This window comes from Pteronotus mesoamericanus, unplaced genomic scaffold, assembly GCF_021234165.1.
Source record: "Pteronotus mesoamericanus isolate MK-2021 breed Mesoamerican mustached bat unplaced genomic scaffold, CSHL_Meso_final contig_657, whole genome shotgun sequence".
Taxonomy (NCBI): Eukaryota; Metazoa; Chordata; class Mammalia; order Chiroptera; family Mormoopidae; genus Pteronotus; species Pteronotus mesoamericanus.
The window spans coordinates 13,311,923-13,335,333 of NW_026555229.1; the positions used below are offsets into that span (position 1 = coordinate 13,311,923).

Below are 23,411 nucleotides of genomic sequence, written 5' to 3' on the forward strand. Positions count from 1 at the left end.
CATTTTTTATTTTAGTGTATATTTTCTAATAAAATAAGGCCTAAATGCATATACTTGACTTGGGTGTATTAATAATCTGTGTATATACACTTATATTAGGGTAATATATTTAGTAAATAGAGTGAGTGTAAAAGACTACTGAAAGTGCATCAGCAGCCATTACATACGGAAACACCAGTAACAGACATATCATGTGTAACACAAAGGAATTATATGTGTTATAAACATATTTATATATATGTGTGTGTATGTTTTATATATATTTTATATGTTTTATATATATATATATGTATGTATGTGTTTAGATAAATGGATTAAAGTAGCTAGAAGAGATCTTATAGTCACTTGGGCCAGCTCTAGCAGTTTATAAATTAGGCAACTGAGTCCTATTGAAAGGACATATATGATGGTCATAAGGACCTCGAACTAAGGTTTTCCAACTGGCTGTCCGCTACTCTTAATGTGCATTAGGATATACTCTGGCCTTTGTCAGTAGAGAGTGTGCATTTGCCATCCCCCGTATAAACAGATGCAGGCATAGTGTAATAATTTCATTAAGTGTAATGTTATTTAAAAATCCCCGCAAATAAAACCACAAAACCTGCATCATAGCTTTTCACTTCCAAGGTATTTTGCTCTATTTATACTGTTATAGTGATGAACCACTTACAAATGAGTTGCAAATGTAGCTAGCTGAAACACTCATCCACTAATAACCAATTAATTAAACTTATCTAATGTTAATTATGCCACAATTGCCTGGCACACATCGGTCCTCATTAAATATATGTTGATTCAGTCTCCCCCGTCTCAGCTCCATCTTGAACCAGTTTCTCAAATCGTGAGCCTTGAGTCAGCCACTTTGTGTGATATTTTTTAAAAAGGTGAATTCCTGCTATCCCATCCCTATTCAGAATCTCTGGGATAGACCTTGAGATTCTGCAGTTTTCCTAGACAGGTGATTCTGTGCACAGTAAAGTGTGAAAACCACCACCTAAAGTCAAGAGATTGAAATCACAACTGATTAAGTTATCTTCAGTTTATCAGCCCAGTTGAAAAACTAGAGATACCAAAATGTACTGCCCAGAAATGTAAGTATTTTTAAAGCAATTATGTAGGTTCTACAGATGCTAATCCTTATATGACAGTTGTTTTTGTATTTTTTAAATTATAACATATTTCGTCCTTATTGCAAATTATTTAAACAAGATAGAAACATATAAAATAAAAAGTAAGTCCCCATCACTTCATCTCTCCTATTCTCATTCCCCAAGATTAATCATTAACAGTTGATGCATATGCTCTGAGATTTTTTCCCTATGTATTTGTTTTATCTATATGCAAGTATATATTGTCTGTGTAAAAACATTTATACACATATATGTATATGTGTGTATACATGTATGCTTATTTGTTCATTCACTCAGCACATATTTGAACAGCTAACTGAGCACCAGAACTTGTACTGCGAAAACAACAGTGACCAAACAGACAAGGTCCCCATTCTCTTGGAACCTACAGTCTAATAGAGAGATAGAGAATAAATCAATAAAAATATAATATAAAGTGTGGTAGTAATGCATGCCCTAAAGAAAAAGAAAGAGGGGAAAAAGGGATAGTGAACTCCAGGGGTTCTACTTCAGGTCTGGTGGACAGGCGAGGCTCTCCGAGATGACTTTTAGACAGAGACCAGAATGAAGTGACAGAATGGGCCCTGTGCTCATCGAGGCCGACTTTCTCCTTGATCGTGTGTGCAAAGTCACACTTTTTCTTTTAACAGGGAAAAGTTATACTATGCCTTCTGTCCTGTACCTTGCTTTTTCTGTTCAACAGTGACGTATAAACATATTCCAGTGTCTGCATATATGAAGCTGAATTATTCCTTTTTAGTAACTGCTTAGTATTCCATAATATGCTTGTGCCATAATTTAATCATTCATATATTATTGGAAATTTTTTCTATACATTTTAACTTTACAAACAGTGTTGCATGTAATCCCATGAGTCATAATCTTGATATTTATGTATTGTAGGATTAATGTTATAATTCTATTGCAAAGTGAGATTATTTTAAATATTTGGATCATATCAGCCAAATATAAAATTACTGTTCAAGAATAAAGGAACTAGACCTTGGGGTATAAAAGTGTATAATATTCATTTTACATGTCGAGATAAGAGTCCCTTAATCATTTTTAATTTTAAATTGGGCCATCAAAGAAGTATAAATCAAGTCTTTATCATAAAAGACCATATTTTTACTCTTGTCCATGTTTTAAAAGTTATTCAACCAACTGCACAGGCACTAGTTCTTATTCATAGGATTGGGATCCACACGGGTTGGTTTGTTTTTATCGTGTCTCTTTTCTTACTACTGGATCATCCAGCTATTCCTCAGTGGTTCTGCCTTTATGTTGTTCTTGGAGCCAAAAGTATTTATTCTGAACGATATTGTGTCTTTTAAATGTAAGATTTTCTTATTAAAAATTTTCTTCTTAATTATAATATTTAGATATAACTATATTACCCAGAAATAACCAGTTAACATTTTTGGTGTATATCCTTCCATTTTCTTCAATGCATGTGATTTATTTATTTTTTTAGATCCCAGTGTTCATTTTATGTTACCCAATTCCAATGCCTTTCTTTGGCACCCGACTGTCTTACAACCCAAACTGAGAATAAACCCATTAATATCTCATATCAACTCATATCTCTCATATCAGCTTCCTGTTGCTAGTTGCTCACTTATTACCAGCAACCCAGCAGACTGTCTCCTCATTGTCAGTTGAATAGATGTGCACGTTGCAGATTGTTTGCCAAGCAAATGGTTTCTGGGGTGGCAGGAAATGTCACCACTATGCTCAGAACCCCTAGGTACTTGCCTCGTGGTGTTGTCATGGCTTCAGGTCAGTCCTAGGCACAGGGAGCGTTTGAACCTGTGATTCACATTCCTCCTCAGGGACAGGGTACCAGAAAGTTCTCTTGGGCCCCTCCTCGTTACCAGGCCCTGAAGGAGACTGCTTTGGATTTTCATATGGAAAAAAATTGTTTTTCTCAGATCTCTTACATTCTTCCCATTCCCTGTTTCACCAGTGCTAAGCTATTGAAAGGGGAGCTGGCTTTTAACTGGAGGCTTATCTATGTTTCCTGCCACCTTGGAATGAAGAAGAAACAGAATCTTTGAAAAATAGGAGTTTCACTCACTTCTCCTGTTAAGCTTCCTGTAGGAAAGTTCTTCTACAGAGCCTGCAATAGACCAGTGTAAAATACTCTGTGATTTGGGAATAAATGTTTATTTAATGGAGGAATTGTTATTTGAAAAGGAGACTCTATAGCAGTCATTTGGTAGTTAAAAGGTTTTAATTTGCACCCCAATTTTCAAGAATGGCTTCAGCAGCATTGAATTAAGTTTGATGAGTTCTAAGAGCCTGGAGTTAGTAACTTTGCTTATTTTTTATTTTATTTTTTTTAAAACTGGGTGATTTGCCAAACAGTTTGGTGGTTTCAATGCCAATAAGTCTATGGGCCTTCACTGTGTCTGTTTCACCCTCCTGGGAACCGCACCTCCCAAACTTGCCCTGTGAATTCATAACTCCCCCTGTGGACTACAGTGCACAGTTGTGTGACTATGGGATTGTTTTTAAACGAAGATGAGTTTTTCCACATTTTTTAAAAAAAGATCATTTTATTCTATTAAAACTGAGAGTAGAAGGTGAGGAGGGCCATAGTATAGTAAAGAAGCACGTTAATTGTGCCTAAAGGTGTTTGTTTTCTCTTGAAATGCCCACTTAGTTCCCAATTGATCAAAAGATGAAGGTTCCAGAGAGTCTTTCTTCTGACAGACATGATTATGTAGGGGTTCCCTTCTGGAGAGACTTGTTATTTTATAAACACATGCATATGTATAAGATATTCTACCCAATACTCCCACTTTCTGATCTGCACAGCACAGCGGAGCACCCCACGGAGTCGGAGAACAAAGAAAATCTTTACTCTGAAATTCTTTCCTGGAGCCGAATATGTCCTCAGCTTCAGAAAGGAAATCCCTAGCATGAGTCAGGTCGCCCCCTGGCCCACTGAAGGCACTCTGAGGCGCCACTGGGGCGCTCCCCCGGAAGACAGTGCACTTGGAGGTACTGGAACTTGGGTTGACTTCCTGTTAGGAAATCAGGTTTTGTTACAGACATTTTACCTCCATCATTGCAATTAATCCCTCCAGTGACTCTGTTATACGTGTTACTGTTCCCTGTTTCACGTGAGGAAACTGAAGCTCGGAGCATTTGAATAGCATGCTGCAACTATATAGCTATTAAGTGATGGAAGTCAGGATTTGAACCTCCATTCATCTGACTTCAATGCCATATTTCTATTCTGCAGAACACAGCCTCTAGCTTATAGTAGCTAATGAATAGAAATCCACTCTACCCCATTCAAGGTGTCCGGATTATCTTTTTCAGCCTATAATCAATCCCCATAAAATGTTATTCGCTGTACGTTTATGGCGTCCACTCATTTCCTTACACAATAACCAGAAAATGAAAACGAATAAAATAATATTTGTAACAATATGAGAAAACATATAGGAAGGATTAGAATATCAGAGGACTCAAATTGATAAGCTCAAAGGATAGAGAAAAGAATATTATTTTTTAACCTTGTTTATTTATTCATTTTAATGAGATGCAATTCACATAACATAAAATTAACCATTTTAAAGTGTACACATCATTAGCATTTAAGTACATTCACAATGTTGGGCAACCACCCCTCCTGTCTAGTTGCAAACATTTTCATCATCCCAAAAAGAAACCCCCTGTCCATTAAGCAGTTCCTCCCTTTTCTACACTCCCCACAGCTCCTGGCACCAACAATCTTTTTGGTCTCTGTGGAATTATCTCTCCTGGACATTTCATATAAATAGAATCATATAATATGTGACCTTCTGTGTCTGGCTTGTTTAGCCTGGTGTAATGTTTCTGAGGTTCACCCAGTCTTCTAAGATACTGTAACCAGGGGTGTCCAACCTGAGGCCCACAGGCCACATGCAGCCCAGAATGGCTATGAATGTGGCCCAACACAAAATCGCAAATTTACTTAAAATATTATGAGACTTTTTTGTGATTACATGTTGCAGTGTATTTAATATGTGGCCCAGGACAACTCTTCTTCCAGTATGGCCCAGAGACACCAAAAGGTTGGACACCCCTGCGTGAATGTGACTTTCTCACTATTGAAGGTCACAATACACAATACACAGCCTAGCCAGTCAAGTCCATATTGACCTTGTCTCTAGGTTACCGGCCCGGAGGTCTTCTTCCTCTAGGGAGAGTTCTGAACCTTTGCCAGGGGCATTGTGGTTGTCCAATGATAAGAGTCAAGAATAATAAACATTCTGCAATGCATTGGGTTTTCTTTTTCTTTTTTTTAATTGATTTGAGAGAGAGAGAGAGAGGAAGGAGGGAGAGAGAGAGAGAGTTCGATTTGTTCTTCCACTTATTTATGCATTCGTTGGTTGCTTCTTGTATGTGTCCTGACTGCACATCAAACCTATAACCTTGGCGTATCGGGACGACACTAACCAACTGAGCTACCTGGCCAGAGCTATTGGCCATTCCTTCACAACAGAGACAATCCCTGATCTACCTAACCAAACTCTCAAATGTCCTACTGGTCATTTATGTAGGTGAAGACACTGTTTATAATTATCTGAACCTAGTTTTCCATATAAACACCAAGTATTTTTTGCATGGTTTTTATACCCACTAATTTAAAGGAGCTGATCAACACTAAAGGATAGGCAGAATTATGCTACAGAAACAAATTAACCTAGGTTTATTTTTTTGTTTATGCCAGAAGTCCACTGGGCATTGACAAGGGCATCTGCTCCCAGTTAATCAGGGGTTCAGCCTGACAGAGGCTCCACCTTGGGGGTTGTCACCAGCCACCCCGGGTAGGGGTGAATGGGGTTTGCACACCAGCTGTTCAGTGGTTCCCCCCAAACCCAGGCACCACATTTCTGACTATAGCCCAGTGGTCAGAAGTAGTACCTAGGCCCTGAGCACAAGAGAACTAGGGAACGAAGAGAAGACAGAAAGTTTGGTGAGTACAAGTTTCATGGCAGCTCCACCTATAGTATTTGAGTCATCTTTAGAATGCACACGTATTAGTTTGCATATGTGGCTGTCACATTATGTTAATTTTATACATAGGTACCAGCCTATGCCTACTTGGTTATGTCTGCTAAATTACATGCCTGTATATTTTCTTTTTATTTACAGTTAGGGCATTATGCTGATTTTTTTAAAGGTTTTATTTATTTAGAGAGAGGAGAAGGGATGGAGAAAGAGAGGGAGAGCAACATTGATCACTTGGCTTTCATATGCATCCTGAACAGGGGCCTAACCTGCAACTAAGGCATGTGCCCTGACCAGGAATTGAACCCGCCACCCTTCAGTTTACAGGACAACACTCAACCAACTCAGGCACACCAGTCAGGGCTAAGGTGATTTATTTTTTAAAAAATTATGTGTGTTCATAGATTATATTAATTCTGGATTTCATTTCAAAACAGTAAAGGGGCATTAAAAACTTTATTACAAAAAAAGAGGTCTGATGGGGATGAGAGATCCTTTTCTGGGTGTTCAGCATCATGCAGAGCACATAGTAAGTGATGGAGAATTATAGGGACTTACGTAAGAATAGTAAGAGGAACACTAGCTAGCATCTATGGAGCATTCCTTACATGCCAGGCACAGTGCCAAGCCCTGCAAGTAAATTCTGTGCTTTAAGCCTCCCCAGAATTCTATGAGAAAACCTCTGAATTCTCCACTTTACAGACAGAGCTGCTTTCCTCATTCAAGCATATTGGCAAAGTTGTAGTTCCTGTGATTTCTGTTCACACCATGTCAGCATGTGACTATGAAGTGGGACCCTGCATTACCTGCTAAGAAAAGATCATTGACCTTCAGACATTCTGAAGATGCAGCAGGCAAAGCCAAAGGGCTGGGGTGATGCAGCAGGATATTTGAGCAGCCCAAAGGAAGTCAGGGGACTATTGGAGGAAAACAATGGTAAGAAAAAGGACATTGACCCACAAAGTCATATCTCCCATCTGGAGAGGACTGGCATTGTGTGTGTGTGTGTGTGTGTGTGTGTGTGTGTGTGTGTGTGTGTGTGTGTCTCAGAAGTTCTCCGGCCTCTTTAGCCAGTGCTCCTCCCATCTTATCCCTGTTACTGGGCCTCCTAATTTCTCTCCAATTTTATGGACATATAGCTTGCATCTAGCAGTTTAATCAATTAATGTATTTGAAGAGCATTATCAAGATGGTTCTAGGCCAACATAAAACCCAAAATGTCAGGACCCACCCTGGACTTAAGAAAACCCAAAATGTAAGGACCCACCATCAGTTAGAAAAAAATCACAGTTGACTCATAATTAGAAATTAAGGGCTCTTTCCAGCTTCCTTTGTTAGTGGTTTATCCAGACACCTTCCCCGCCCCCCACCCCCAATGATGGGGCTTTCTTCCCTTGTTTTTGCAACTATATATGCAGGATTGGCTGCCTGAAAAATTTTGTTGCACCTTTGCTCTCATTTCTCAGTCTTTATTTTCTTTTCAGTCTTTATTCCGCAGGAAATATGCTTCGGTGGCTCATGCATTTGGAATTAACTGTGTGGCGTAGTGCAGCCTTTTCTTTGCCCACGGCAAGACCACGTTGGTTCAAGGCAAAGAAACTAGGCTGGTCCAACAGAGACCCTCTGGGTGACTCATCTCTTTGGAGATCCTGATTGTCCATTTTGGGTTGCTCTTTCTGGCAGCAGTGTGTGCTGCCCTGAAGGCACCCTCTCTCCGGCCGTTGACTGTGCTACATGGTGCTGTTTAATTTTTGCTTTGGATTGTGCCTCAAGTTTTAAGTCACTTGACAGTACAAATGGTTTCTTTCTCCAAAGTTTATCAATAGTATACCTTTCCCTCCCAATAATTCCATACGCATGTACACCACACACACACACACACACACACACACACACACACACACACACACACTTAAACACACATTTCATGTTTTCCCCATGTTCAAAACCAAATGTAATATGTCTGAGCTATCTGGAGAATCTCCTGCTTTCTAAGATTTATGTCCCTATAACCAGGTAGCTTGTCAAGGTATTTGTCTTAATCACTCAACTTCTTCATTAGGCAGGCTGTTTAAAAACCTTCTATGTAATTATCTTTTTTTTTTACTCCCAATCTTCCAAATTCTTACCTTCACTGTAAACTTTCTTATGACTTTTTAACATACCTGTCATATATACCTGTTCCCAAAGGCAATTTTGTCTGTTTTTCATTAAGTTCGCCATCAATTTATAATCCACCTCTCACAATCTGAAACTTGTTTCTCTGGGATGTGAACCCTAGATTGAGTGGTCAAGGTTTGTGCTGTTTCTCCCTTGCCCCTTGAAATGGGCAAGTAGAGAAGCCAGTTCTGTGACTCTCTTGCCGGAGTTGTTACCACCTTGTCACTATCTTATAACTGCGAGCTTTAGAAGCTGGAGGGACCTTCATTCCTAGTAGGAGCCAGGCACTGAGCTAATCACTTGGGGAGACTAGAGACGACACAGATCCTGCTTTCAAGCAGCTTGCACTGGTGGAGAAGATGCCGCAGGCATGTGAATCTGATGAGTCAAGAGCGTGTGCTTGGGAGTTGGAGGGGTGAATGCAAAGGAATTCATGGCAGACACAGTGCCTTAGTTGAACTAGGAATTATGAACAGGACTTTAAGGGGTAGAGATTGTTAGAGGCATTCCAGGCAGGGAACTATATGGGTAAAGGCTCAGGGTTGCCCCAGTCCAGTCTGACCAGAGCAGTGGTTCTCAGCCAGGAATGGTTTTGACACCCAGGGGATATTTAGCAGTGTCTGGAGACATTCTTAGATGTCATACCCAGGGGAGAAGGGCTGCTACTAGCATCTGGCCAGTAGAGACTAGGAATAGCACTAAATATCTTAGAATGCACAGGGCAGAACTTCCTGTCCAACAAAGATTTATCCAGCCCCAAACATCAGTAGGTACCACGGTTGAGGAACTCCGGAGTAGAACCTAGACTATATGACAGAATTAGGACAGAAGCCTGAAAGAGAATTTAGGCCCAAATTCTGAAAGTTTCTGAGCGCTAGCTTAGGGCCTGGGCTTTACTTGGTGAGCACTTAAAGGGTTCTGAGCATGACCAGACTGGTGGCTTAGGAGTCAAATGTGGTGATGGTTGGGGACAACAAGGGCAGAGAGAGCCTCAGTAGGACGCAGGCACTAGTCTGTGTGAGAGGTGTAGTGGCAGTGATGGAAAAGAAGGAACAAATATGAGAGCTGTTTCAGAGGAAGATTTGGGAAGAACTGGTAACTAGTGCAAAATGGGAAGCAAAATAAAGGAAGGTTTCAAGTGAACTCATGCGTGTCAGTCCTGGGAGACGCCCCTTCTTGATTTTCCTACCCTTCACGGATGAGAAGACGTGCATAGCCAGAAGATGCGGTTTTCATTTCATAGCTGTTGAATCTAAGTAACTGATGAGACTGCCAGGGTGAAACGTTTAGCATACAACAGGAAATAGTGAGTAAAACTTGGGATAGGCTAAAACAGAGTAAGCATAGAAACAGGGATGATATTTAAAAGCAATGGAAGTGAGTGAGGACTCCGAAGTTTATTTGGAGAATGTAAGGAAGAAGTACGAGGTAAGAGCTTGAACTGCCACCTCTTATGGGTTGAGTTGAGGAAGCAGCCCCCACAAGGGAGAGAGAGCTGCGGTTGGGAAATGCTTTGCTCGCCACTGGCAGGCTGCACAAAGTCACGTGTGGACAAATGTCTTCCAAAGTCCAGGCCAAGTCTTCACTGCCCACTTCTCCTAAATATGATAAAGCTTTACGCAGTGGCATTTTGTAGACCAAGAATCTTGAACTAACCAACTCGTGTATTTGATTTTTTTCCAATATCAGGGCTGTGTTTAGAAGTACACAATTGCAATTAATATTGGTTAATACTGTTATTTGTACGTACTGTAATCACTTGTTCATTATCTCCTGCCATTGAACAGTGTGTTGGGGTGAAGGCGGGTCCCATATTTTCAAATAGATTTTAAAGTGCATCAAGGGCAGAGACTGTATCTTTTGTGCTTTGGCATAGTACTACAGGGCACAGTAGGAATAAATTAAGTGTTAGGGGCCAATTATTCTCTCCCAAAATAGAGAGAAAACAACCATAACAAAACAAACCAACAACAACAACAAAAAGCCAGGATCACTCTGTTTTACTTTCATGGCTATGGTATTGGGGTGGGTCGTAAACCAGAGGAAACATTTCAGATTTCTTATTTATCAGAAGACTAGTCTATTCTTCCAGAACCTAGAGGCCCCTGTGTACTTACTACATCTCAGAATAGCCTTAACCAGACAAATATGTTTAACTTAAATAATGACCTGAAAGCCTTTTTGAACGTTTCCAATAGAAACATTAGGAATTGTTTATAGCTAACTTTTATTTGGTTTTTCTTTTTCTAAAAGCAAAACAACTTGGGGACTCACAAGATTTTATAGGTGCCATCTATTTTGGAATGCTGTTTACTTTTATGATGTTTACTCTTCACCCACTGAAGGGTGTGAACATTATGGGTTTCGCTGCATTGCTACTTCATGCTATTTTTACATTATACTTTATATATAGTGTCCATTTCTCAGCGCTTCTGTTATGGCTCCCTGGTTGCATGTCAGCAGGAAATGACAATTAGCAGTACTATGTAAAAGTCTCCCTTCTCTTTAGCATTTAACTCTTATGAAAAGAGGAAATTCAAAAGTAATGCAAAATTATAAACAATTGCGCCTTTATTTCTTTGCTCTACCTTATGTAAAGACAGACAGAATAATTTCCTTAAAAGATCTAAGTGAATAAAGTTCAGTCTGAATGTGAGGATTACATAGTAAAAGGGTAATCCTAAAAACCTTCTTTGCATACGGTTGCTTGGGGGTACTTTAAAAATGGTTTCCTCAACACACGTGCTTTTGAATTAATCAGATAAGCAAGCATGTGGATGGGGGTTGGGGGGGCTTACAGTTTTCTACATATGTGAATCAAAGATGGGATTTGTTTGAATTACCCTTTAGCCTCCATTGTTAAACTCAGAATTAAGTTCTTTGTTTAGTGAAGCATTAATAGCAATCTTTGAGATTGCCAAGAAGAGCTGGTTGCTGGCAGAGAGTTCTCAGTGTATTATGCTGTTTACCTAAGGGTTATATTCAAGAAGCTCTCTGAACAGCTGGGCTGATTATTGAAAATGCCTCATAGTAACTTCCAGCCTAGGCTGATCGATATGGGTGCAAAGCTTTACATGGGAGGGAGCTATTTAAACATTGAGAGCCCGGGGGATAAAAGAGAATGAAAAAATAATGCTGGACAAATATACTGAAATGTTCAAAGGAAGAGAGAAGTATCATGTCTTGCTGTAGGGTGAAAATTTCTAAGCAAACCAGAAAATTTTAAGTTTATCTTATAATGACATCTTAAAAATTTAGTTATTTTACCTTACAATAACACCCTAAATATTTAGTTATTTTACCTTATCACACCCCTGTAAATGTTTAGTGGGAGGAGGAAAGATTAATCAAGAATACAAAAAAACAATTTTATTTTTGTTATTTTGAAATGTAACCTGTTATATGAAATTCCCTAAAATACTGTTCAGCGATACTATAAGGAAATACTTAACTTTATTGTTAAGTAGATTGAGCTGCCCATATTTTAAACCTTTCTAAGGACCATCAGAAAATCACAGATAACACCAGTGTATTTCAACACCCAAATGCAGGCAGACAATTTCCATTTCTTTAATATTTTCTGCTGCAGAGATCTAGAATAAAGATATTAACATTTCCTTTTGTCTTAGCTCTAGCAAAACAAGTTTGATTTTTTTCCAGTTCTGTTTTTAAACACTTTAATATAATAAGTAAAAACTATACTAGATATACGCAATCTTATCTCCTAAAAACATTTGGTGAAATTATGACATTGAGGCAAATATATCAGCATTTTAAAAGCCTACTTCTTTCTGCAAACTGGAATAACAGAGAAATACTCCAAAAAAGAGCGGGGAGAATCCACTCAATTTATCAAAGTGGAAACCTGTGTCAAGCAATCCTACATCTTGTTACATCCATTATTTCTTACTTTAACTCTGCACATGAACAACAGACAGGAAGTTCAGGAACACAAAGGCAATCAATATGAAAACTGTGAAAGTCTCTTAATTAATCAACTCACACAAACTCTCCAAGTAAGAGGATTTTACAAGCATTTCAATTAAGGCTTTCCCTTTTTATTACCAAATTTCATTGACAATTTAAAATGCGTAATCAAAGTTGACATGATTATAAAAAGCAAAATATTATTTAAGCACTGAGCTTTTGGACTTATAGGAGACTTTGATTTTCTGATGCTTATTCTTTTGATGAATTACATAGACAATTGCTAATTGGATAGTTATTCTATAACAGTGATGTTTTCAAAATTTCAAAATGAGTAAATCTTTGAACATGTTTGTATTTCCCTCCTCATGTAAACATCACCATTTTGGCAAACTCATACCAAGAAGCTACATAACCGACTCCTTAATGAAATTTAACATTATTACATATGCAAAGGGCTACATTATTCTGTGAAATGTTTTAGAACTGACTGACATTCTGTGACTTTTTTTTTTTCCTTAACCCTAGAAAAGCCTGAAAACACTCAAAGTCCTGGCAGCAATTCTGTTTACCTCTGAAGTGATGATGAAATATAAGAAACTTATGACATTGGAGAAGTATATACAGAATATGGAAATATTTGTAAAAAAAAAATAGCTCAGCTTAGTCAGATACTTTATTTTTGCTGTTAGAAAGGCTTGTTTAAAATCCTTCATGACTCTTAGCTCTTAGGATAAAGCCAAATGAGTTTTTAGAAACTTCCATATTGCCAATATGGTTTATGCCAGTTTTCTTATTTGACGACTAAAACATAGACCAGGAGACAACGTATCATTTCATGATTCTGCTCCTCACTTGTGACAGTAGGAAAGTTATTTAATTCCTTTGTGCAGCCTTTCTTCATCAGGAAATTATACATTGCCTTCTACCTTGTGCTGGGGATTTGGAAGAATAAAAGTCCAAGGGCTGTTTCAAGTTAAAATAAAAAGATGAAATTACATTTTTTTACCTAAAGAATTCCGTTATGAAATACGAGAATATCTCTTAAGTAGTTTTTTATTTTTAAATGTTCATCATATTAAATCTATTTTTTTGTGTTTCTATTGTCAAAATACTATTAGAGATACTAAATATCTCTATATTTAGTCTTATTATAAATATAGTCTTATTAGGATGTCTTTCAATAGCAATATCTACCAATGCCATTAGAATATTATCTACCTAAGAAACATGGCAGGTTTTTTTTTTTAAGCAGAAATTGCCCCATTTACCAGGACTCACAGCAGTCAGTCTTTGAATCTGACTAAAATCCTATTTTGCCCATAGCTTGCCCAGTGCCCTAACGCACACCCCACTGCTCCTGCCTCTCACGCAGAGCCAGGGGACCAGCTGCTTCGAGGCCTTGCAAAGCCTGGAGGTGGGTAAGGAGACGGTCAGCCCTGCAAGAAAACCCACGCGCTAGGTTCTGTAGATAAATATTTCACTGGATCAGCTTGTCCCACTCCATAAGTGACTTGTTCTCCTTTATTAGTATACTGTCTTAAGGGCTCTGCTGTTGAGCCTCAATAGAAAAAATGTGGCTAACGCATTTTTCTGTTGACCCATCCTTTGGCACCTATTGAATGACGCAGTTGTTTTATTTGAAAAGAATCGGTATGCTTTTGTGTATAAGAGAGTAGTAGAACTGAGGGTAGTCTGAATGCAAAATACAGGGCTCCAGAAATAGACTTTCATGTCATTCAGGGTCCAGGCTCCAGAAAGATGTTGATGAAAGCTGTGGTTGAGCATCCAAATTGCTCCATAGGAAGGCACAAGCCTCAGTTTCTAGCCAACAAGGGACAATCAGATGTATTCTCATTGGCCGTTTTTGACTATTACAAGGGGAAGAAAAACAAAACAAGAGCTTTTTCTCAAGGTAAACATTCTAAAAGGAAGGGGAGGGGCGGAAACCCAGCGAAAGGAGTGGATTTTCTCCTGTTAGAAAAAGAGGTATCTGAGCAGGCTTGCCGAGGAGGTGTCAGTGGGCGCTGGAGGCTGTCTCTCTGATCGCTGCTCGCAAGCCTTTGACACGCTCCTTCCAGCCCTCCTGCAGGCATTCCCCGCATTCCCTCCCTCCTGCCCCAGCCCTCGAATGCACCCAGCCTGCTGTTGTTAAGAGGAAAACCAGAAGAGCCGCTTTCTTTCTTTTGCCCAATTCAGAGAGACTGAGGACTCCCACCAGGGCTCATGCCCTCAAAAACCATGGGGTTTGGAGGAACTTGCAGAGGCCACCACAAGTGACCAGGTGATGATGTGAATGGCAAGTGGGCTCAAGAGCGGAGATGACCTCAGCAAGGAATACAGGGGTCAGGCAGTCCTGATAATGCAGACGTGGTGTGAGGATGAAGTTCCAGCCAGAGTTGGGAAGGGTCCCAGCCTCAATACCAAAGCCCCTCTTCAGCGATCATCTCTACCCGTTACCTTTAGTGTCCCTGTCCCCTCCAGATGCCTCTTCACCATTCCCTAATTATCCCTTTTTAGGAGAGCACTAGATTACCCAAATTTCTGATTGTATTTCACATGCTGCCCAACGTGCCTCCTTTTATAAGCCACCTTTGACATGTCTCTGTGTCAATCCATTGCATAAACCGCATACAGTTCTCAGTCTACAAGCCAACTCCCATGCTTGCCCTGCTTTGAACACAAATGGATGAGAAAAAGACAGCAACCCGTGGGTCTTTGTGAATGACCAGAGCCAGGGCACCGCTGAGTAGAAATTGACATAGCACAGTGTGGAGACAGAAAGAGTCTCAAATCACCAGAGTCACTTTTTGAGCACCCAGTTAGCATGTGTTGCATTTAAAACGTAATAAATGCAGTATTCATAAACTTATATGTGCTCGTGACTTTTGTGTCAGCAGGGCTTCTGTAGGCCTCTATTTATATCAAATAAGCTTCAAATATTCTAGCGTGCAAACCGCATCCGGCCTCATTTCTGAACTGTCCCTCTAGGAACAGTTCTAAAATAGTAGATTGTTCCAATTTTTTTCCTAATGAGAAAAATCCATGTGTTCTGTGATTATTAATAATAATGGCTTCAAATAAATTATTAACTGTTTGCATTGGAATGTACTTTCTAGCAGCTTTAGGAGCTCTTTGGAAAAGAATTCTGATTTTCCCACTGCAAAATGTCTGAGCCATGTTCCTCTGAACTGCCTCCTTCATCAGTTTCATCAGCAATCAGCCATCCCAAGCAGTTGCTGAAGGGTCACAAAGGGAAAGATGGGAGAAACATCAGGGATTTGTGGTTCAAGATTATAGCGACATTTAATAAAAAATTTAAAAGGAGTTGATCATTCTTATATTTTTTGACATGTGAATTTTGGGACTTTTTAAATAAATTTTGTATTCAACAGAATTCCAAATATTGGTTCATACTCACACTCATAAGCATACTATTTATATATCTGTCTCTCTCTCTCTCCCCCCCTGTAAATCTATATGTTGATAAAGGTAGACATGCAGAGACAGATAGGCCAGATGACTACCATCTATGAGGCACTGTATGAGGTAGGGATGAATAGTGTGTGCGATCCATGCCCTGCCGTGGCGTTGTCGCTTGCAGTCTGGGAGGGGACGCGGATGTGAGCTTGGTCAGTCATCCTTCCGCAGACGTCTGTTGTGTGCACAGTATCAGGCACTCTACTAGACTCTGGCCACCGAGAGAAGAACAAAATGTCAAGCCTGGGGATATGTGTCATCATGTGGTACAGGTAACGAATTGATCCGAGTCCAGAGGACAGGGAAACATGGCGAGCAGCACTGATCATAAAAGGCTTCTGGGCAGTACTGACACTGGAACTGTATTTAAATGCATTTCTCCTATGCATAATTCTCTGTGCATGTTTTCTATTTTAATTATATTATGTTTTGAGACCTGTCAGTCAGTGATTATCATTTTTAAATGTCTTGATTTTGTAACTATATCTTTGAAACTCCAGCTTTACTCAAAATAATCCAAGACCATTTACTATGATTTAAAGTATTCATAAAGCAAGGTGATTATTACTCTTGAGACCATTGTACAAAGCCCTGAAGTGTGTTAGACATAGGCCAGAAACCTCTCTTCTTTGTTATATCGTATGAGTCTGTTAGGTTAAAAAAAAAAAGTCCATTCATTTTCACTATTCCTGCTCTATCTTAGACACTTGAAAAATAGATTTTCAGTGCCACAATGTAAAGGGAGGATTGTTGAATTCTCTTTCTATATTGCATATGCTACCAAAGACTTGGAAAATCAAGAGAAAAACAAACAAATATGCTTTGCTTATTAGTTTACACAACTCCATTTTCCTACAGTTACATAACTTACTGAATTAGGCAAGTACTATAAACATTGCATCACTGTTGACATTGAACATTGCAGAGCTGAAAAGAAAGGGACGTATGTGTTTTTTCCATTTGCTATTTCAATAGTCTAAATCGCAGTGGCAAATGAAAATACAATTGAATCTCAAGTGAATGGCCAGGAACACCATATATTTTATGAAATATGGCAGCGTAATGAATAGGAGGTAAAAAAAAAAAATATCCTGGCTTTCAAGTCCTGATGGTTGTGATGTGATTGAATCATAGTGCATTCTGTTTGATGTCTGGGCTTTGCTATTCAGATACACTGTGAAGTGTGTGCGTCGCCCTCTGAAAGTGCACCTGGCAGACCCACGCGGATGTAGTTGGTCTTCCCAGCACCTGCAAGAAACATATATGTTTAGAGTAGAATTTTTAAGTAGGGGTATTTTAATTCTTCTAATTGTGGTAGATCCCCCACACAGGGAAAACTCTCAGTCAGGTACAAAAGAAACTGCTTGGGATTTGAAGGAATTTGACAATTTTGTTGTAGTTCCCAGCCTGGCAGGTGGTAATAATGCCTATGCCAGCACTGTCAAAATATGAAAATTAAAGTGACGATGGGTTTTAATGAAATCCATTTGACAAATATAATTAAGGTGTTTTAATATGAAGCCCTGTAATAAAGACTACCGGTGGGCTCCCTGAGGTCCTGACTAATTGTGTAGATTGCTTTTAAGCTTTGAATAGTTTTATTGGATAATGAACTGTTAAGAAGTGTTAGATCTTTCTTAAGCAGAATTTGGTTTGAAAAAGAAGAGGAGAGACAGGCCTGAGGTGTGGCATTTTAAACATAATTAGAAGAGAGATTTAAGTTAACATCTTTGATCTTGCTGTCAGTTTTTGATTAGAGCTGTAAATGCTTTAATCAAGTATAGTGTAGTCATTACATTTCTGACTGTTTTTTAAACTGCGAAATTACTGAGACATTGACATCAATTTTAACACATTCGGAAAATTTGCAGCAGAATTGGGTTTCTCTATCAAGTGTTTGCATTAGAATCTCTGATTATACTGGCTTAGCAACCTTATACACAATGGCAAAATTACACTATGGTGAGGACTGGTTTCGTTTCCGTAGCGGTTAGGCATAGCAGCAAAACAGTCCAATTTCTTGATATTTATTTTGCTTTCTAGGAATGTGTTTGCATGTTGAAAGCACTCATTATATGAAAATGTGTCAATGAGGAAATAATCGCAACTGTTCAATCATGAGGGTTTTAGAAGAGTAAATGTTCTTAACTTTCACTTTCCAAGAACCATTGTGTGCCTTCTAGCTCACTGCAGTCATCTGATGCCATATTTGGTTTTTTCTTAGTCCCATGCCTGGTGCATAGTAAGCACTCAGTAAATATTTGTTGAACGGATCAGTAATTACTTTACAATAGCTGAGCATGTAACCTACTTAAATTACTTTCCCAAAATTAAATACAATATAAGTAAGTGAAATGTAAGGAAAAAGTACATTCCTCCCCTCTGCCTTGACCTAGTTACTCATTGGAGGGTATAAATGGGTATATAGTTGGCATTTCTGACTAGTTTCAGATAGCGTCACTGAAATGATGAGTTAGACCAGTGCTATGTGGGATTCTCCTTGGTGGAAATCTGCATCCCTAGCATTTCACCCAGAATTGCAGAAGCAATATGGCTATTTTAGGGAGCCATGCCTCGGGGCCATTCATTGACTAATAAGGAGTCCACACTGATTACATGGTCTTGAACGTTTTGCTTGTGTATTTATGTGTTACATAGGATATGAAATGAAGAGTTCAGATGTCCGGATTCTAATCTAAGCTCTGCCTAACATGCCATTTAGAAAAACTGCTTTTCTCCAGATGATCTAATCCAACCCCTGGGTGGAATAAATAGCTTCTAAATCTCTGCTGACTCTTGAATCCTCTTGATCAGTGTCTAGCGTAAGTCTCTTCACCACCTTTACCCTGTTAGTCTTTCTTACTTTTAGTGTTCTCTCCTTTTCACTTTTGTTGGCACTCCTACCTTTTTTTCTCTTGACCTTCCCGCCATCCATCATCCGTCAATCCAGGAAGTGTGTATTCGGCATCTATTATGCACCAGGCATTATGTAGAAAAGTAACAACGCCAAGTAGCAATATAGTGCCTTCTTGGTTACCTGATGCCAGAGATGGGGAGTGGGTAGACAGGGGAAAATACTTCCTTTTCATCATCCATTTTGATTTATGTGCTACTGGATGATCGATGTAGGTTTGTAAGTAGGATTAGCTGGACAGAATGCCCTTCAACATGTTTACCTGCAAATGCTACTAGAAATAAAACCTTCCATGTAGAATATCCAATAACCCAACCCATTATTTTAAGTATTCATTGTTTACAGTTCTTTTCGAGTCAGTATTATGTTGATACAAAAGCTACAGTGGAAAAAAAAAGGAACCATTCTTTCCATAGCCCTTATCTTTGTCTTCTAATATTGGAAAAGAATGTGAATTTGACAGGAGGATGTCAGTTATGCTACTGTAGTTGTTAGGTTATCAATAGACACTCAGTTTTTAAATTATGTCAGACATACCTACACCACTGTGAGGCAGAAGGTTATGAGTGCGGGGGAAGAAACTTTGGGTGGAAGTTATGAAATGCGGATGCCTGGAGACCTGCAGAGACGATGAACAAGCTAGTGGAGAGAACCATGTTTTCATGTTAGTTGATCCAGCGCATTTGGCGCATTCCTCTTAATTGAGCATCCGTGCAATGTTTTACTCTTTGTTGTAGCGGTGGTGATTTTCTCATCGTTCTACCCCACTTTTGTGTGAGCTGCTGCATGTTAGGAACACGCTGTATTCTTCTTTCTATCTTCACAGTGCCTACCACAGAGTTGGCACTCAATAATCTTCGTTGGATTGAATTATAATCCTACCTCTGATATAAAATTTGTTTCCATGGATGAACAAAAGTGACTGCAAAACATTTCCTTTACTTCGTGTGCATGTTGTAAACTTACTTACCTCTCCAGCTCACCTCCAAATGAAATAAAGAGTCTCTGATGGGGCCATGAGAGTTCTCAGAATATTTGCCCAGTGCTCTGAGGTCATGATGTGCAGCTGGGAGGGACTGTTTACATGTGATCCCTTCTGAATCCATACATATAATCAGAGTCAGTCTGCTTATAAAATCATCAACACACTATTTCCCATTGCACTAGGTGTTCTTTTGAAGTCTATCATACGAAGCTCTGCCCTCATTTCTCAAGATGTAGCCACCACTTCTAAATGGGAGATTTTGGCAAATAGAAGACAGCCCCAACATGCAAAATGTTTTTGAATTTTACTTTCCACTTAATATTTAAGGACATCAATAAGGTATATATGTATACTATATAGTGATAACTGGCATTTCATTAAAGTTGTCAAGGCTAAAACTGGGTTTTCTCTCTAAGCTATATATAGATTTGTTTATCACTAGTGCAGAATGTTTAGACTCTCACATAAAATATTTTTGTAAAATAATTTCTATATTACTCATTGTCTCTGAGTTGTTTATATGGGAATAAGGAGATAACCTATATAGAAATTATACACCAATTACTGATCCAGATTGATTTAGTAGCTTCTAATGAAAAAAGTGAAAAGATTTTCCTCCTCCATTGGAATTACGGTTGACAAGTAAATATATGAAAAATAAAAATCAGCTCCAACCATATTCATTCTCATTCCATCTCACTCTCACTAAGGAAAGAAAGTTAATGCTTTGTGTGTGCCAATGTCTACCTCCGTGAAACGAGAGAATTTTTGATATTGGTCAGAGAATGCTATTTATTTTTTTCAGGGGCAGTCCTGGAACATGGCACGCTTCTTTGTTACTGATGGCTTCATTGTCAGGTTTCTGAGAACAGTGCTGGTACCAGGCTCAGTGCACCAGACTCTAAAATGAGTATCATCCACTATAATTACATTATATCGTCTTTAGGGTAAACCAACACTGAAGTTCATGAAAATATTGCAGGCAGTTCAAAAAGAGTTGCGTTTTCTATGTCACTGAAGAATCAAGAATAATTTTGAATTCACTCCACCTTACTCCGTCTCACTTTTTAAAAGCCTTGTTCTTACTATTATTATTTCTTTTTTTTTGGTAGGAATCTTAAACATTCTCTCTACTCAGCAGTCTTTGTTTTTTATTTCAGTATTTTGAGCCTCAACTTTGTAATACAGTTTTTTAAATGTGGCATTTTGCTTTCAAACAAGAGTTCAGTAGGAGATAAAAATCCCTAATTAACAATTCTTTAGCTCGGGTGAAATGTGTAGTGTGTTGAGTTTGTAAGCAGGTATAATATACACCTATTAAATAATTTGTTTAATCATCTGTTAAGACTTTGAACGGTTTCTTTGTACTTGCTGTGTACAACAAATATTTTATTTGTATTTAGATGTTTGGGCGGGGGGGGGTGATTTTTTTAAGGTCTCAGTCACTTTTCCTGCACCTGAAGAGGAGAATGAGATTTGCCAGTGATAAATGGGGAAGTTGACTAGCTAACTAATAAAGATTTGTCTTAATCAAGTATGATTTGTCAGAACAGGAGCGCACTGGGGTCAGGGCGCGCGCAATGAATTATACAGCATTCACAGGAGGAAAGGACCCGGCAAGAGACCTCATAAATATGCTGCCATTACCCACTGCTAATTCATATTCAAAGAGCGCTCTGCACAGCCAGTTTCTAGGTTGCTGAGCTATTCACCAGCTTCCTGAGCTTTCTGTTTGTGTGAAGAAGAAAAAAGAAGTTGTATTATGTTTTGGCATCATCTGGGTTCTCAAGGTGTATCAGTCCCCAACACTGAATTGATACCAATAATTTGAAGTGTGTGGCTTATTATATTACATCACCTGTGATATTTATTTAGTGCCTACTATTGGCTTTATAATGTGCTGGACTCGGCGGGGAGGATACAGATGTCCAACAGGACACATTCTCTGCTTGCAGAGGTTTTGGATGCTTTCCCATAATTCTCAAGTGTTGTCTCTAAATTCAAGTAGGACTGCAAGAAGAGAAGCCATCTGCCTTTACATTACATATGTCCTCCCAGTGAAGAGGTCAAAAATTAAAAAAATAGCTCTTACTGTTTCCTGAAGTTTGACTTATATTAAATATATGGAAGATATTTTCTTGTTTCTGCTAAGCTTGACTTTCTGACCTATGATTCATATTCTCATTTGTGTATATGACTAATTACTTTGATAAGCTTTAAAAAGTCTACTTAGTCTTTATTTTATAAATCACTTCTTTGAGCTGAAGAGCTTAAGTTTTTTTTCCCTTCATCTAAAGCAGTAGTCAAGTCTAGCTGACCTGTTGTGTTTCCATATAGGTGAGAGGTTGTGTTCCTTATCTATAGAAAGTTGACAAACAGGGACAATACTGTCTTCAAAGTTTCTTTTATGCTTAAGTGGCCTATCAGATGGTCTTCAGATGAGATTATAGTTATGACAAAATAGTTTGTAGTATTTCATTGTCTAAGTTGGGTAGACCCCTGACCAGTGTGGCTCAGCTGGTTCCTCAAAGTGAAAGGCCACCAGTTCGATTCCTGGTCAGGGCACATGCCTAGGTTATGGGTTTGGTCCCCAATTAGGGTGCATACAAGAGGCAACCGATCAATGTTTCTCTCACATTGCTGTTTTTCTCCCTCTTTTTCTCTCTCCCTTCCTCTCTCTCTAAAAAATAAATAAAATCTTTAAATTAGTAGAAAAATATTGGCATCATCTTTCTTAATGCCTTAATTACAGGCATAAGCACTGTAATAGTTGGTGATGTCAGTCCCTTTTAGATGAAACTGACATCCATCCATATTAAAAATAGTAATAATAATAATTTTAAAAATTGTTTGAGAGTGGATTTTGAGTATATCAAAGAAAAAAATGAATGAACTATGGACTTCCCACTTCCAAGGATGGCCTCTCCAAGAAAAAAAATTGAAATAGAAAGTTGGCAAAGTCCACTTCATGTATTCCTGCTTTCTCAAAGGAAAACTTCTATCAGTAAGGTATTGGGTGTATTTCCCGAAACCTTCTCATAACACTGGCCTCAGCCAGGAATGGAAAGGGAGCACAGCCCGCTGACTTCTGACCAGCTGGAAATTGCCAGGTCTCCTTACAGGATGTTTACAGTGGAGTGTGGTAGCATGCTGAAAAGTCTATGGTCACGGGGATTGCTCTGCTTCCGGTGGAAAAAAGCCACCAATTCTGTGATCCAAAGCTGATGTGCAGAGGTTTGGGCATGTGCCTGAACCACTGCTTACAGGGGGCAACGTCTGAACTTCAGCGCAGGCAAGCCCTCAGTGAAGCCCAAGCCTGCCACCTCCTGAGTGACACCAGGAAGATACTCACAAGGCAGTGCAGACAGGCCCTTAGGTCCTCAGAAACGAGTGGCCTTTAGTTGGTCAGTCATTATGGTCTTGGTGAGTGTGCGGTCACAAACAACAAAATGCACAATGCCTGGAAAGGGTCTAGGACCTCTGAAGTGGAGAGTAAAAGAAAGTTGGAAAAGCAGGCTGGCTTGGCCTGGGAAGTCGAACATAATGTGTGAGTCTCTTGAGCCTTAGAAAGCTCATCTTGTTTGTTTGTTTGTTTGTTTGTTTTCTTTCAGATAAAAGGAGTCATTTTTTAATATTCTCATCCTTGTATTTGGTTTATGATATTCAAAACATCATAAAATGCCTGGTTTCCTTTTTTGTTATGTGTTTGACCAAAGTGTCACTCCAGATTACCAGGCCAGAATGCCTGTGATGTTGGCCATATATGGGCTGGTGAAAACACAGTGTGTGCCAGTGGCCATAACCATCA

General features: G+C 39.0%; 1 protein-coding gene across 5 annotated transcripts in view; it reads left to right on the forward strand.

The window, feature by feature from the left end:
• VTI1A (vesicle transport through interaction with t-SNAREs 1A) overlaps nt 1–23,411 on the forward strand; it is a 332,201-nt gene that overhangs the window by 163,532 nt on the left and 145,258 nt on the right. The gene's annotated exons all lie outside the window — the stretch shown is intronic.